Source organism: Bos indicus x Bos taurus, chromosome 22 (genome assembly GCF_003369695.1).
Source record: "Bos indicus x Bos taurus breed Angus x Brahman F1 hybrid chromosome 22, Bos_hybrid_MaternalHap_v2.0, whole genome shotgun sequence".
In the NCBI taxonomy this organism is placed as follows: Eukaryota; Metazoa; Chordata; class Mammalia; order Artiodactyla; family Bovidae; genus Bos; species Bos indicus x Bos taurus.
The window spans coordinates 4,727,290-4,741,788 of record NC_040097.1 but is presented as its reverse complement, the minus strand read 5'-3'; the positions used below and the strand labels follow the sequence as shown (position 1 = coordinate 4,741,788).

General features: G+C 38.4%; 1 protein-coding gene across 9 annotated transcripts in view; it reads left to right on the top strand.

Moving 5' to 3' along the window:
* Positions 1–14,499, top strand: part of TMCC1 (transmembrane and coiled-coil domain family 1) — a 156,562-nt gene that overhangs the window by 76,232 nt on the left and 65,831 nt on the right. The window lies entirely within an intron of this gene.

The window sequence follows — 14,499 nt, the reverse complement described above, 5'->3', positions numbered from 1 at the left end:
GTTCCAACTTTAGGAACAAGTGTTTTTTCCAATAAGGAATAATCTTCCACAAATATAGATTTGTCTTAGAATGATCTCATTTAAAAAAGCAGTTTCCTGTCTTGATAAAGAAATACTCAGATGATCATCATTAAATTTTGTTGGGAATTTGTTGAAAGAAAATATTTATACATGTTTGCAGTGATTTCAAACCCAGTATCTAATTTAGATACTTTTTACCTTTGGTAGTCATGTTTACTTACACTGGATGTTTGCCCTAGAATATTAACATGATTCCTCCAGGCTAACGGATGTTGACATCTGAACTAAGTAAAAAAGGAGGGAGTAAATTAAATAGATGAAGTAAAAATCTTCATTAAAAAGAGACATGCTCAGTTGTCCTCTTTGACCAGACCCAGTTACTTGCCTCAGACAAGTTATTTTTCTTTGCCTTCTAGTTCCTTTCCCTTGCCATTTTAGATTATTTTCTTCCTTTAAAGTTTTTCTCACATGTGACTTCAAAAATACTAAGGAAAGCTTTTTTTTCCTCCCCTAAGTCCTCTTCATGAGGCAGCTGAAATAGTCTGAAACTTGCTAATTGGACATGACATTTAATTCTCTTAATGATACTTCAGCTTAGATGATACCAACTTCATTTTGCTATTTAAGAAACAGGTTCAGGGAAATTCATTTTCCCAGGATCAGCCAGAGATAGAGTGTCAGGTTCAACTTAGGTCTAACTCAAAGCCCATTCTGTTTCCCCACATTACCTGCCTCCCTGAATTTCTGGCGTATTGATTGGTCTCCTGTCATGGTCTGTGATATCTCTCCATGCGTATAGAAAACAGTATAGTAAATAACTTAGATAATTTCTTTGGAGCAACCCCATAGGGCTGAAATTAATGTTTGAAAGAATTTGAGTTTATCAGCCAAACTTGGTAAGTGTCTTCTACAAAGTTACGTTATTTGGCCAGAGAAACATATTGATTTGAGTAAAATAGTTGATTTAATAAAGCCATATTAAATGTAATTGAGGCTTAACTGCATGTACTTACAATGAAACGTTATAAACTATATTGCCTTTTTAAAAATGTCTATTAAGGAGAAGAATTTACTATTGAGTTTCTGTAATACTGTTTAATAATGTTAATACAATGAAATAAACATTCAGAAAGTCTTATTTTAACTCATTCTGGCTCTGTTGTCCTCCCCCCCACCCCGCCCCACTTTACATGGGTAATAGAAAATCGGTCTTTTCTATTTCAGAAACTTTAGGTTTTTAGAAGGTATGAGGCTTTAAGAAAATAGCTTTAAAATTGTTTCAGCAAGATTTAGAAAGTATGATAAATGCTGAGGAGGCTTTGAGAAAATAGCTTTATGATTGTTTTGGTAAGAAAAATATACTTTTATTTTTTAATGAGAATCATTTCTGTGATTCATAAATAAAAATTATATAATTGTGAACTCTTGCTTCCACATCTTTTCAACTCTTTCAGATCCCTGCTTCCATAGGTAACCAGTTTCTCGTTTAGCCTTCCACTCTTTGTTTATGTATATGTAAGAAAATGTGAACATGTATGTTCTGACCTTTCTAAAATGCAGGATAATGTTTGTTCTAAAATAATAGCTTGAACTTTGTTTGGGCTTCATGTTTATTTTCACATTTACACAGGAGGCTTACTTCCTTTAGGGCAAGTAAAGCCACACAGAATGTACTTTCTATATAAAAGATAACTAATAGTACATCAAAGATGATTTGATTCTTTTTCATTCATACCACATTTCTTTGCTATTCAGTTGGAGATCTTTCTTTGGCTATATTAAAATTTTTCATATGGCAAAAAACATAGAATATAAACATCATACCAGTAAATTCTGGGCTGCCCTGTGAAGAGATTAATGGCTGAGAAATAGGAGATGTGGGACTTTTTTCCCCCCCAGTTCATCTGTTGACTTATTTATTGAAGTTATTTAATTCAGACTTGTAGAGCACTTGAAAGTATTTTTGTCTAAGAATTTTATTCTTGCCCTTCCTACATTTGAGACTGCCCTGTTATTTGATGTCAGTTTGGTACCAGCTTAAGAAACTTAACATTTAGAGAAGTGTTGATCATAATCTGAATTCTTAATAAAAAACCATTATATTCTCAAATGTAGTTTTCTTTGAATTTCTGCCTGCTTTCTGGGTTTATGACCTCTGATAATGCACATGATTGATTTAATCATTATATGAATGTATAAGAAATAAGGATTCTCATTTCCATTTTAAATAAATTAATTTAAGATCTTATAAAAGTATTTTGATGGCTACAGTGGTAAATTTTATGTATTTTTACCACAATTAGAAAATATTTTGAACCCTTCTAAAGATTGAAGGCGGGAAGAGAAGGGGATGACAGAGGATGAGATGGTTGGATGGCATCACCGGCTCAATGGACATGAGTTTGGGTAAACTCCAGGAGTTGGTGATGGACATGGAGGCCTGGCATGCTGCAGTCCATGGGGTCGCAAAGAGTCGGACACGACTTAGTGACTGGACTGAACTGAATGATAAATACTATATCGGTACAGCAAAGTAGTATTTTGTGTATAGGCGTGGGAGTCAGTACCAGATGGGTGCTTTTAAGTAATGGAAATGTATACCTCTCTTTTTCATGCTTTTAAAATTCAATTTTCTCTAAGTTACTCCAGACATCAACTAGTTTCATACTTGGAAATATAATGGTTTATGTTTGTAATTTGGAGGCTTTAATGAGGCAGTAGTGTCATCAGCATTGTAAGATCATTCTAATACATTACGTAACCAAAATAAGAAGACTGATGGATGCTGCTCTACTGTTACATAAAACGAGACCCTAGTAAAATAAGTCCCATATATTGTGGATGTGGTGGGAATAGGTAAGAAATAGAGCATGGCTTTCGTGTTCAAATATATTGGCAATAATAGGCTGAAGTAGAGAAACTAATTTAAAAATACGTGTATTATAAATTCTGAAATGTTTTTATGATGTTGATGCCAGTTTAAATTTTAAAAATAACAAGTTATTGGCTGTAGATCTGAGAGACTGGAATATGTTACCAAGAGCAGATAGTAAAAAATCTCCTTGGGAGTGTGTTGCTTTTTTGTTTTTTAAGTACACAACTTTCATTTGGTGTCGCCTTGAATATCATTTTCCTAAGTGAGATGGCTATATTAAATGACTCGATTAGATTCTTTGAAGTTCGAACATGTTTACCAGAACTGATAGTTTTGAAAATCAATACGCTGATACCCTTGAAAGCGCTTTGAAAACTGTGAAGCACTATATTAAAGATTATGGTGTTTTCATTATTCCATCATTCTGTAAGTATATTTGAAAAGAAGTGATGGTTCTTTAAAACTATATTTTCAAATAGGCACACATACACGCACTCCCTTTTGTTTGGTACACATAGACCCCTCTGTCTTTGGAGAGCTAACAGTGATTGCCTCTGAGAAGAGGACCTGGGAAACTTGGGTTAGGGGTGGGAAGGAGACTTGGTTTTTCAAAATTATTTACCATGTATATGCACTTTCTTAAATAATAGTCTGAGTTAAATGTGTTTAAAGATCAAAATGTAGAATTGAATTTCATTATTCTTCAGTGAAACCCATTGCCAATAGCTTACTTAAAGGTTAATAGTTGAAAGGTGATACTCTTCTGGGCTTGGAACTTTATCCCAACCATCCATGTTATTCTCAGATTGAAGATAGCTTTTGCATGTAACACAGAAGTTTGTAGTACAGGGTGACTAACCCTTTAAAATTTGTTTAGATGAACCTGTTTGGAGTAAGTTAACCATACTGTTTTAAAAACCATACTATTTGTATACCATTTGGGGAATGGTATATAAAGGCAAGAAGACATTTTACTTGTTATGTCTGTATATAGAAGTTGTATGTAATAGTTACTAAAATGCTCTTGATTTGGCTTACATGAGAAAGTTAAAAGAATTTGCCCTTTTGGTCACCCTGGGGTTAGCAAGGCTAACCTCCGCTGTACACATGGACCTGTAACAGTCCTACTGCAAACATGTTGAATAAGAAGAGTGCAAATTGAACTTACTTTATGGTAGCACAGGAAATTGCTATTAAATTTCAGTCTGTTTCCAGCTAGTGTTTTGTAAGAAGTAGATTACTTTGTGTGTATTAGAAGTTTAGTGTTTGAGAAGAATCCATGTTAAAGCCAGCAGTGTCTAAAATCCAAAGGTAACACATATAAACATTTCATAGCTTTCATTTTCATTTAATAAAATTTATCCCAAAAGTATATCTCGCTGAAGTTAAGTGAACTGTGGCTGGCTATGTGACTTTAGACAAGTAATTTTACCTCTCTGAAGCTTTTTCCTCATCTGAAAAGTGTTATCTGGGATCCCTGAGAGATGTAAAATTCTGTGATCTGTTTGTGAGCTAGATTATAGTCCCCAAAAAAATGACTTTAGATTGCAAATGCCAGAAAAAATATCTAGTTGTATACCAGGAGAGATCTAATTTTATACAGTTATTCTTAGCTAAAGAAAATAAAAATAAGTTTGACTTTAATGGATAGGCTTAAAGTTTAGATGCTAGCCGAGTCCGAATAATTCAGATTTGAAAATAGCAAGAGAATTACACTTCTTAGAGTCTGAGCGCTGAGATGATAAACATTTCCTCTACCTGTTCCTTGTCAGGAGAAAATTTAAAATTTCTCTGTGAAAACAGACATTTCTTATCATGGAAATTTACCTTATATGCAACAGATTTATCTTCTTATGACAGTGTGTTGGAATTCAAGTCCTTTTTCTTGGACTCCTCTTAAGGAAAAGTTAATCTTTTAGTTCTAATATGAACTAGGGTGGCGGGTGTAAAAAAGGTAAAAAGTAAAATAAGCTTTTTATTTTTACAGACTATTCTTTTGAACTTGAGGTAGGCTTGAGAAGCCCCATAGAGGAAGTGAGATTTTAGCTGGACCTAAAGGATTTAAGGGCTTCCCTGGTAGCTCACACAGTAAAGAATCTGCCTGCAGTGTGGGAGACCCAGATTTGATCCCTGGGTTGAGAAGATCCCCTGGAGAAGGGAATGGCTACCCTCTCCAGTATTCTTGCCTGGAAAATCCCATGGACAGAGGAGCCTGGCAGACTGCAGTCCATGAGGTTGTCAGGAGTCAGGCACAACTGAGCAGTAACTTTCACGTTCAAAGGATTTGGATTAGTGGTTCTCAACTGTTCCTTCCCCTTTAGCCCCAACATATTAATACTAATACTGTAAGAATGTGACTTAGGCTTAAGGTAGTAGTAGTACTTTGGGGGTGACCTGATAAGTACCTCACCGTTCTGATGCACGCTCCAGGAGAATCCCTTCCTTTGTGTATCATTGATATCAGTGAAGGAAGGACAGAAGGAAAATATTCCAGGAAGGAGGCAAGATTACCAGGTACGGTTTTAAGAGGAAGAGCTATGTCATATTCAATACCTGTTTGTTTGGGGAAGTTCTAATATGAACATCCTTTAAAAATCTAATCTGAGAGTTAGTTTATATTTTCTGTGGGGAAATTTAACCAAAGTAATGAACAGTGTGGGCTTCCCTTGGGGCTCTGCTGGTAAAGCATCTGCCTCCAATGTGGGAGACCTGCATTCGATCCCTGGGCTGGGAAGATCCCATGGAGAAGGGAATGGTAACCCACTCCAATATTGTTGCCTGGAAAATCCTGTGGCCAGAGGAGCCCAGTGGGCTACAGTTCATGGGGTCGCAAAGAGTCGGACACGACTGAGTGACTTGACAGCCAGCCAGCCAATGAACAGTGTTGTCATCCTAAATTCCTTAACTTCTATAGGGGTAAATACAGGAAACAGTCTTCCAGATAATGTATGTGGGTTATTTAATATTTCCACTTAGTATTATGTATGGAATTTTAACTGTAAAGTCTTAACATACTTCTCTAACATTCTTTCCCTGTCTTCTGGTCACTTGGTGAAATGTATATCGAAATGATGCACACAACACCTGAGTGTAATTGCCCATTTTCTCTGGGTTGCAGAGTGTTTCTGTGTGTATGTGTGATTGTGTTGAGACTTAGGAGACTAGCCATAAAAGTTGTTTTCAGTGAACACTTTCTCTTTGGAGAAGATTGAGAATGTGACCCAAGCTATTCAGTGTCCAGTGGTAAGTGATTATTTTAGTTTCGAATCTTACAAAATGATGTTATTGATCACTGTAATGAGATAACACCCAACCCTTGGGACTTCAAGAAATTGTAGGGCATAGAGTAGAAATTCTGTGTGTGTTCTGACTCGGAGAGAACTTGGAACTTAGTAAATGGAGATTGTGTTTGAAGGTGAATAGTGACCTCACGTCCTACTGCTCTTTTCCTTTACTCAGACCACTTGCGCTATACCCCCTTCCTTGCTGTTTTCTCAAATGCACACGTAGCCTTGGGTCCTTTGCATTTGTTCTTCCTTCCTTCTGTAATCCTGTTTCTCCAGACATGTGCTTGGATTGCTCTTGTACATCATTGAAGTCTCAGCTCAGAAGTCACCTCTTCAGCAAGGCTTTAGCTATTTTCTTTAAAACAGCAAAATTACTCCCCCTCCCCACCCCTACACACTTGTTCCTCAGCTCTCCTTATTTCCCTTTGAGTTTCTTTTCTTTTTCCCCTCTGGTTTTCTGGTTTATTTATTGTCATCTGTATTTTCTTACTCTGCCCTGCACCCATCATGTAAACTTCATGGTAAAGTTTATGTAAACTTTATGTTGATCTATTTTTTTCATGTCTGTATACAGGAAGACATGCCTTTCAGTCTTCTTTTCTCTGGTTGCGTGTTGGAATATAGAGGCCTTCCCTCTTCACCTTATAAATAAAGCTCGGTGTCAAGTGGTGATAGCCACCTTTCATAAGTGCTATGTCCTTTGAAAAAGTGATCATGAAAGAAACGCTAGAGCTATACTGACTATTGGGGAGTTGTCTGTGTTACGTCTGCCTTTTCCTGGACTTTGGAGATACAAAAAGTTGTTCCTCTGTAGACTTTGTCATTTAGACTCCTGCATAAAACATCACTACTTAGAAACTAGAATCCTAATGAAACTTCCTTTCTCTATTAGTCAAAGAACAAATACATTTAGGTATTTAGATATTATGGAGACTTTTAAGAGCTGACATCTCTCTGTCGGGCTAAACTGAGAAAAAGCCCTCATACTTCATTCTTGAGCTGTCTCTTGGTTTGATAAACCTACCCCAGCTGTTGTATTAGCCACAAAAACACACTTGTGTTTGAATATACTGGTGGCTTCCAGAGTCACCTTGCCTATTTTTTAATTTAAGAGAAAGGGCAAATGGCTAGCATAAAATAGCTTATCTTAAAGGACAAACTAAATGGAATTCCCCATTCTGGCATCTAAATTAGCTGAATTTTTAAGCAAGTTTTCATTTTCTGCCGTTGAAGTTGTCAGGAGTACTCAAGCTTTGGGTGATAAGTGGAAGCACTATCTACTGCTACCGTCCATATTTCCTATTCTCAAATACAACAAACAAAACAAGGAAATAACATATCACAGCTCATGATAATCAAATTGTATTGAGCAACTGACCTGAAAAGTCATAGGAAGGATGGTAAACATTCCCAAGAGATGCCCTTCTACCTTTTTTTCCCAAGTCCTGCTCAAGTAAAAATAGTTCCCATGAGAGTCAAAGGAGGAGTCAGCAGGGAGGGAGCCTGCCATGTCTGTCAGCACCACTCTAGTCCTATAGCTGTGGAGACGTGGAGACACAGGGACCTTGACTCCGGCATGGCTGTTCATTTCACTTGTGTTGCTTTCCTGCTTATGCTTTGCCAAGACCTCCAGTGTGACCTCTGTGTTGCTAAATCCAGTCCTTGGTTCTCAGTTCTCCTCTTGATTTGAACATGTGGCATGCCGGTCGCTCTGTCCTCAGTGAACACTTTGCTCACTTGGCTGTCAGGATATCATACTCTTGGTTTTTCTTCCACCTTACTGGTCCTCACCAGTCAGTCTCCTTTCCTGATCTTTGAATTATGTAGCTATAGCCTAGACTCAGTCCAGTTTACTACTTTCTTGGTGATCTCATCCAGTCTTACAGTGTTAAGTACCATTATATGTTGACACTTCCCAAGTGTATAATCTCAGTCCTGATCTTTGCCTTGAATTCCAGGCCCGTATATTCAGCTGCCTGTTTGACATCTCCATCGGGATGTCTAACAGACATTTGAGACATAATATGTCCCAAACTAAGCTTCTGGTATCCTTTCCCCCCTGGTCCCCTTGCACTTCTCCTTCACAGTTAACAACACCTCCACCCTTCAGATCGGAAATCTTTGAGTCACCTTTGATGCCTCTTTCTCACTCCCAGTTTATCAGCAAATCCTCTTGACTTCACTTTTAAATGTATCTAGAATTTGCCAATATCTGTTCTCTGCTGACGCACTCTTTCACCTGAATTACTGCATTAACCTCCTCACGAGTCTTTTAGCATCTACTTTTGCTCCACTAGAATTTTCTTCTTATCACAAAAGACAGAATAATCCTAATAAAACTTAAGCCAGATGATATTATTCATATGATCAAAACTCTCCAGTGTTTTCCTTTGTTACTCACTTGTATACGGTCCGTAGAGCCCTACACAATCTGTTTCTTCATTAACTCTCTGACCACACTAAGGTAAGTTCAGTCGCTCAGTCGTGTCCACCTCTTTGCGACCCCATGGATTGCAGCACGCCAGGCTTCCCTGTCCATCACCAACTCCCAGAGCCTACCCAAACTCACGTCCCAGAGTTGCTGATGCCATCCAGCCATCTCATCCTCTGTCGTCCTCTTCTCCTCCTGCCTTCAGTCTTTCCCAGCATCAGGGTCTTTTCCAACAAGTCAGCTCTTCACATCAGGTGGCCAGAGTATTGGAGCTTCAGCTTCAGCATCAGTCTCTGCAATGAATATTCAGTTTGATTTCCTTGACATTGGCCCTCTAGCTATTCCTGGAACGTACCAAGCACTCTGCTCCCTCAGTACCTTTGCACTGTACTCTGCTGTCTCCGGGTTCTTCTTTCTCCAGGGAGCCACATCATTCATGTGGTCATTGCTTTCAGATCCTACCTTAGGTGTTGTCTTGTCAGATCTTCTTGGTGAGACCTTCCCTGAGCACTCTAAAATATAAATTAGGATATCTCCTTGTTTTATTTTTTATTCCTATCATTTATTACCTTTTAGTGTACAATAACTAATATACTATATGATTTACTAATTTATCTGTTCTCTTTCCCCCTTCCTGCCCCCACCTCAAGAATGTAATTCCTTGGAGAGTGTTTGTCTATTTTATTAACGTATCTTCAGCATCTAGGGTATAGTAGATGCCTAGTTCCTGTTTATTGAAAACGTGAATGAATTGTTTCTTTGAAAAAAATGGAAGGAAAGAAAAGCGCCATCCTGAATTAAGAATGCAGTATTCCATGGAACATTGTATTTTATTATTGAGCAGAAATCTTAGTGTATAACTTTTTAAAAGTGGTTTCATCATTTCCCTTGAATGTAACAACAGCATAGTAACCTTTTGCCTACTCTTTATTTTTCAGCTTTTTTATAAATAATGAATCCCTAGAGATTTCTTCTTGCCAACAAGAAAAATCAAAGTTATTCACTCTTATTTAGTTTGATTCTATGATTTAGATAGAACAAATGTTATTGTCCTACTTAGTAGATATATAAAATAAGATTTCAGTGTCTCTTATAACTCTGCTTTTAGTTAAATTCATGCTGCTGTTGCTGCTAAGTCGCTTCAGTCATGTCCAACTCTGTGCGACCCCATAGACGGCAGCCCACCAGGCTCCCCCGTCCCTGGGATTCTCCAGGCAAGGACACTGGAGTGGGTTGCCGTTTCCTTCTCCAAGTTAAATTCATATTAACACAGAAATATCTCCTCTCTTGGTAGTAAATGCCAAATTCCTTAAGTAGATTGAATTCTAGGTGGGATCATAAAGCATGAAAGAATATAAAACTAAATTTTACTTAATTGTGTCCAAATGTGGGCTGTGTACTAGTGCCCTGAGAACTTTGAGAGGGGAAAATAAGCTAGGAGAGCTTGAAGAAGATGGGCTTTGAAGGATAGACGGGTAGGAAGCCAGTGAGCGGAGAGGAAGCAGAGTCGGTCAGAAGATTATTGTCTGTTTCCTTTTCTTCAGTATTCCTGGAATCTGTGTCTCATACGTGGTTTATTTATTGAATGAAAGAATGAATGAATGTGATAATGAGCATTGTCCACTACGTGATCACTGAGAGCAGTTTGGCGAACAGAGTATGTGTTGGCAAAGAAAATGTACAAAGCAGTTTGATGAAGCCAAGTCTGGAACGTTTCGATGTCCAGATAAAGATTTCAGACTGGTTTGATTAAGTGTTAGCAATCCAGCCCATATTCTTACTAAATATTTACTAAGAAAACCCATGATGTAAATAGTGTGCTAAGAAGTTTTGTCTAAGATTATGGCTCCTTCCAATAGAACTTTCTGTGAGGATGGAAATGTATCTGTGCTGTCCAGTGTAATAGTCACCTACCATATGTGGCTGTTGAGCCTTGAACTGCAACTGGTGTGAACGAGAAACTGAATTTTAAACTTAATTTAAAAGCCGCCTGCAGTTAGTGGCTGCCGTATTGGACCATGCAAAAGGATATTGGCTGGGAAAGTGAGCGAACTAGGCCTGGGAAAACAAGCAGTGGTGTTTAGAGCAATCCCGCCATGAGTGACGACGTTTCGAAAGGGGGAGCATCTGCTGTCCAGAAAGAAGGACCAGCAGGATCGAATGAAAAGGAGACGGAAGGAGGAAGACTCAGACTCGCATAGCATCCAAGACTTTGGGTAATTAGGAATTATTAAGGGAACAGGATATTTGGAGCAAGCTGAAGGGTGGTTTGTTGGTTTGGGTGTAAGTACAAGTTTGGGTGTATTATGTCTTTGATGAAGATGTAATGGCCAAGTGGAGAGACTGTGTATTTGGAAATAGAGAATTTGGTGGTGATATTAGTGTAGAGATAATACCTGAAGTCATGAGTGGAAGAGCTTTGAGCAAATAATAGAGGAGTGAAGGTGGTGATTAGTGTCATACAGCAAAGAGAAAAGGATGAAGGCTGATTGAATTTAGTTGTGAAACTATAGGTTTAATAGAGGAAGAGACCCTAGAGATTGTCATCTAATCCATTCCGTTTACAGAGGAGGAAAGTGCTCAGCGATGGGAAATGAAGTGTTGAAGTATACACAGCTTGTGAGTGTCAAGTGGATGTCTTGACCCTAAATTCTCTGCTGACCCTTCCGTTTACTTCTCTTCTCATTATGTGAGCAAAACAGAAAAATCTTACTGAGGAATATAATTTCAGTTGACTAGGTGGGAAGCTGGTTAACAGACGATAAGTGGAATATGGGATAGAGAAAGGACATTAGTAAGTGTGGACAGCTTCTTTAGGAAGCCTGGAGGGGAGGTGGGGGGTGGGGGGAAGGGCTTGAAATGGATGTAATTGGAAGAGGCAGTAAAATCAAACCCAAGTGTTTTTTTGGTCACAGAAATGTCGCTGAATGAATTATTCTGGCTTGACAGGCGAGGGATGAAAGTGACAGAAGTCTTAGCTCCCTTACTGGCACCTAGGAAGGCGGGTAATCGACCCGGGACTGTCCTCAGTGGGGTCAGAAGTCTTAGCTCCCTTACTGGCACCTAGGAAGGCGGGTAATCGACCTGGGACTGTCCTCAGTGGGGTCAGAAGTAGACAATCCTTAGGTCTACTCAAACTGCTTAATGACTAAGCCTTCTGACTATGTATATACAGAAACAGTCATGCCTCACTGCATGTTATTCTCTTCTGGTTTAAGATGTTGATCGTTGGTGTGACTGCCATTTTACTTGGAAAGATATGACTTCATAATATTTCCTGTTCTTCAGACCACCTGATCCACTAAGATCTGAAAGGAATTCAGAGAGACAAATTTTTAGCATGAGTACTTTGAATATGTTCTTTTTATAACTTTTAATTATCTAACCACCACTATTTGAAGATATTTCCCATAATATTAAAGAACCAACCACTATATAAATTAAGAAGTCTCTTGAAAGCCCCTTGGACAGCAAGGAGTTCAAATCAGTAAATTCTAAAGGAAATCAACCCTGAATATTCACTGGAAGGATGGTTGCTGAAGCTCTAGTACTTTGGCCACCTGATGCAAAGAGCTGACTTATTGGAAACAACCCTGATGCTGGGTAAAATTGAGGGCAGAAGAAGGGGGTGATAGAGGGTAAGATAGTTGGATGGCATCACCAACTCAATGGACATGGATTTGAGCAAACTCTGGGAGATAGTGAAGGACAGGGAAGCCTGGCGTACTGCAGTCCATGGGATTGCAGGGAGTCGGACACGACTGAGCAACTGAACAATGAATATAAGTTAAATGTGTCACAGCATGTTCATTGTAGCTCAGTAAAGCTAGGGTGAGGGAGAAGTGTCCCTGCTTCTCCATCCCCAGAAGGTATCTCAGGTGAACCTTTTTTACATCTTTAAAGTATTTGATGTCATATTACAAAAGGAACTTCTACTGAAATGGTGATCACAGACAATGAAAATGTAGGAAAGAGGAAGAGCTTAAGATTTGTAGGGACCCAGAAGATTGACTTATATTTTGGTTGTTATTAGAAGAAAATGTTAAGAGACTTACTAGGCTTTCACCTTATGTAGAAAATTAAAAGGTAAAATGTAAGATTTCTTTTAATTTTGCAGTGATGTCTTAGAAATAACAACTGAACAGATAATTTGAAGCTAGGAATTACTTCTTGGTGTTTAACTTCTGCTCCCAGTTTATTTCTGAGAGCACATGACCACTCTTGGTTGATTTACTGCTGCCAGTAGTCTCTGTGTATTATGATGGGGGATATTGTGCTTCTGCCATAAGTCATTGCATTCCAGACAAATTGCCAAATCAAGATACAGTCATTTGGTGCTTGGTTCTCGGAAACACACACACAAAAGAAAGCCCCGTTAGAGTGGAGTTAGGCTGTTTGATTAACTTTTCTTAAAGGGAACATACTGCCTTGAGATGTAGTACACTTCTGGCAGTTATGCTTTACTGCAGGGAGATGAGATATTGTGAAATTCAACCTGTTCCGAAGGCAGAAAGGGAGAAAGTGTCTTTAGCCTAATTGCATCAGTGGGTAAACAAGGCCAGAAGCACAGCTGCATAGTGATCCAATCATGATTAGGATTTCTTCCCCCTTATTTTCCAGTTTCATGCTCTTTTGAGCTTCATATTAAATGAAAATTTTGCTCAGTTTAAATTTTGAATTGTTTTTTTCCTTATTCCAGATCTTAGTCTATTAATACACTCTAGTAAATAGACTGTTTACCTGAAAATATTTAGAAACCTAACTGCTGTAGTTTGCTTTTAGAACATTTCAGCTTAGAAGAATGTGTCTTGTTTACTTTTTGCTTGCTAAGCGTGTATAACTGGCAGAAGTTCTTTAGCTCCGCTGCCCACATGGTCTGGACAAAAGAACTGGCAATCTGTTAGAGAGGAACAAAAGAGAAGCAAAGAAAATAATTTTCCTTTGGCTGGAAGATACCAGTGCAGCCTTGGTCTCTGAGGTCTGGACACCAACTGAAGTGGGGGAATCAATGGGAAGTAGTGTGTGCTCTGAGGAAGGAGGCATTCCGGCTGGGGGTTGGATCGCATGGCATGCAGAGTAAAGGTTCCTGTTGGTCCGCGGTATTTCAGCCTCATGTTCCCAGTTGGAATTTAAGTGAGAAATACTTGGGCATTTTTCTCTTGTTTAGTGTTTTTGAGGAATCTGTGTTCTTTCAGCTCAGCTGACTTTTTTGTTCTTTATTTTAAAAGAAGCGAGCCTCTTGACTCTAGCAAGATAATCTAGCAAAATAAAAGTGCAAAAAATAAGATCTGACTGAACTGTGATACTTTTCTTCTAATCTGTCTCATTTTAGGAAAGTCAGGAAGTCTTGTTCGGGAATAAGATAAGCCCAAGGAACTTGTGTTTTGAGGGGAAAGGCAGGTTTTAGGGTCTTTCTCTGAGTGGTATATGAGGGGTGGGGAACTCAAAGAGCTGTGTGCTAACGGGATGACCTACTTCTGAGTCACTTAAGTCACTTCTGTACCTGTGCTAAAACCAAACTGGAATCTTGCAAAAAACCTTGAATTGGTACTTGTCAGTAGTTTCCCTATAAAGAATCCTATCCTTTTGCTTATTTTAGTATTCCCAGAATAGATAATGAATTTTTAAATCAAATTATTCCCCAAGGGAAGATTGCCATAAATTGCTGTAGTGTGCTGTAATTTTTCTTTTAATCAGTGAAGGGAAGATAGTTTTATAATAGTAACTGTGATTGATTAGATGCCTGTTGTGTTTCAGAAATTATACTCAGCACTTTATGAACAAGATCTCATTTAATCTTCTCAGCAGTTGTGATAATTAAGATTCGGATTGGGACTTGCTCATAGCACACTTGGAGAAGATTGTATTGTGTACCAGTCTTTGAA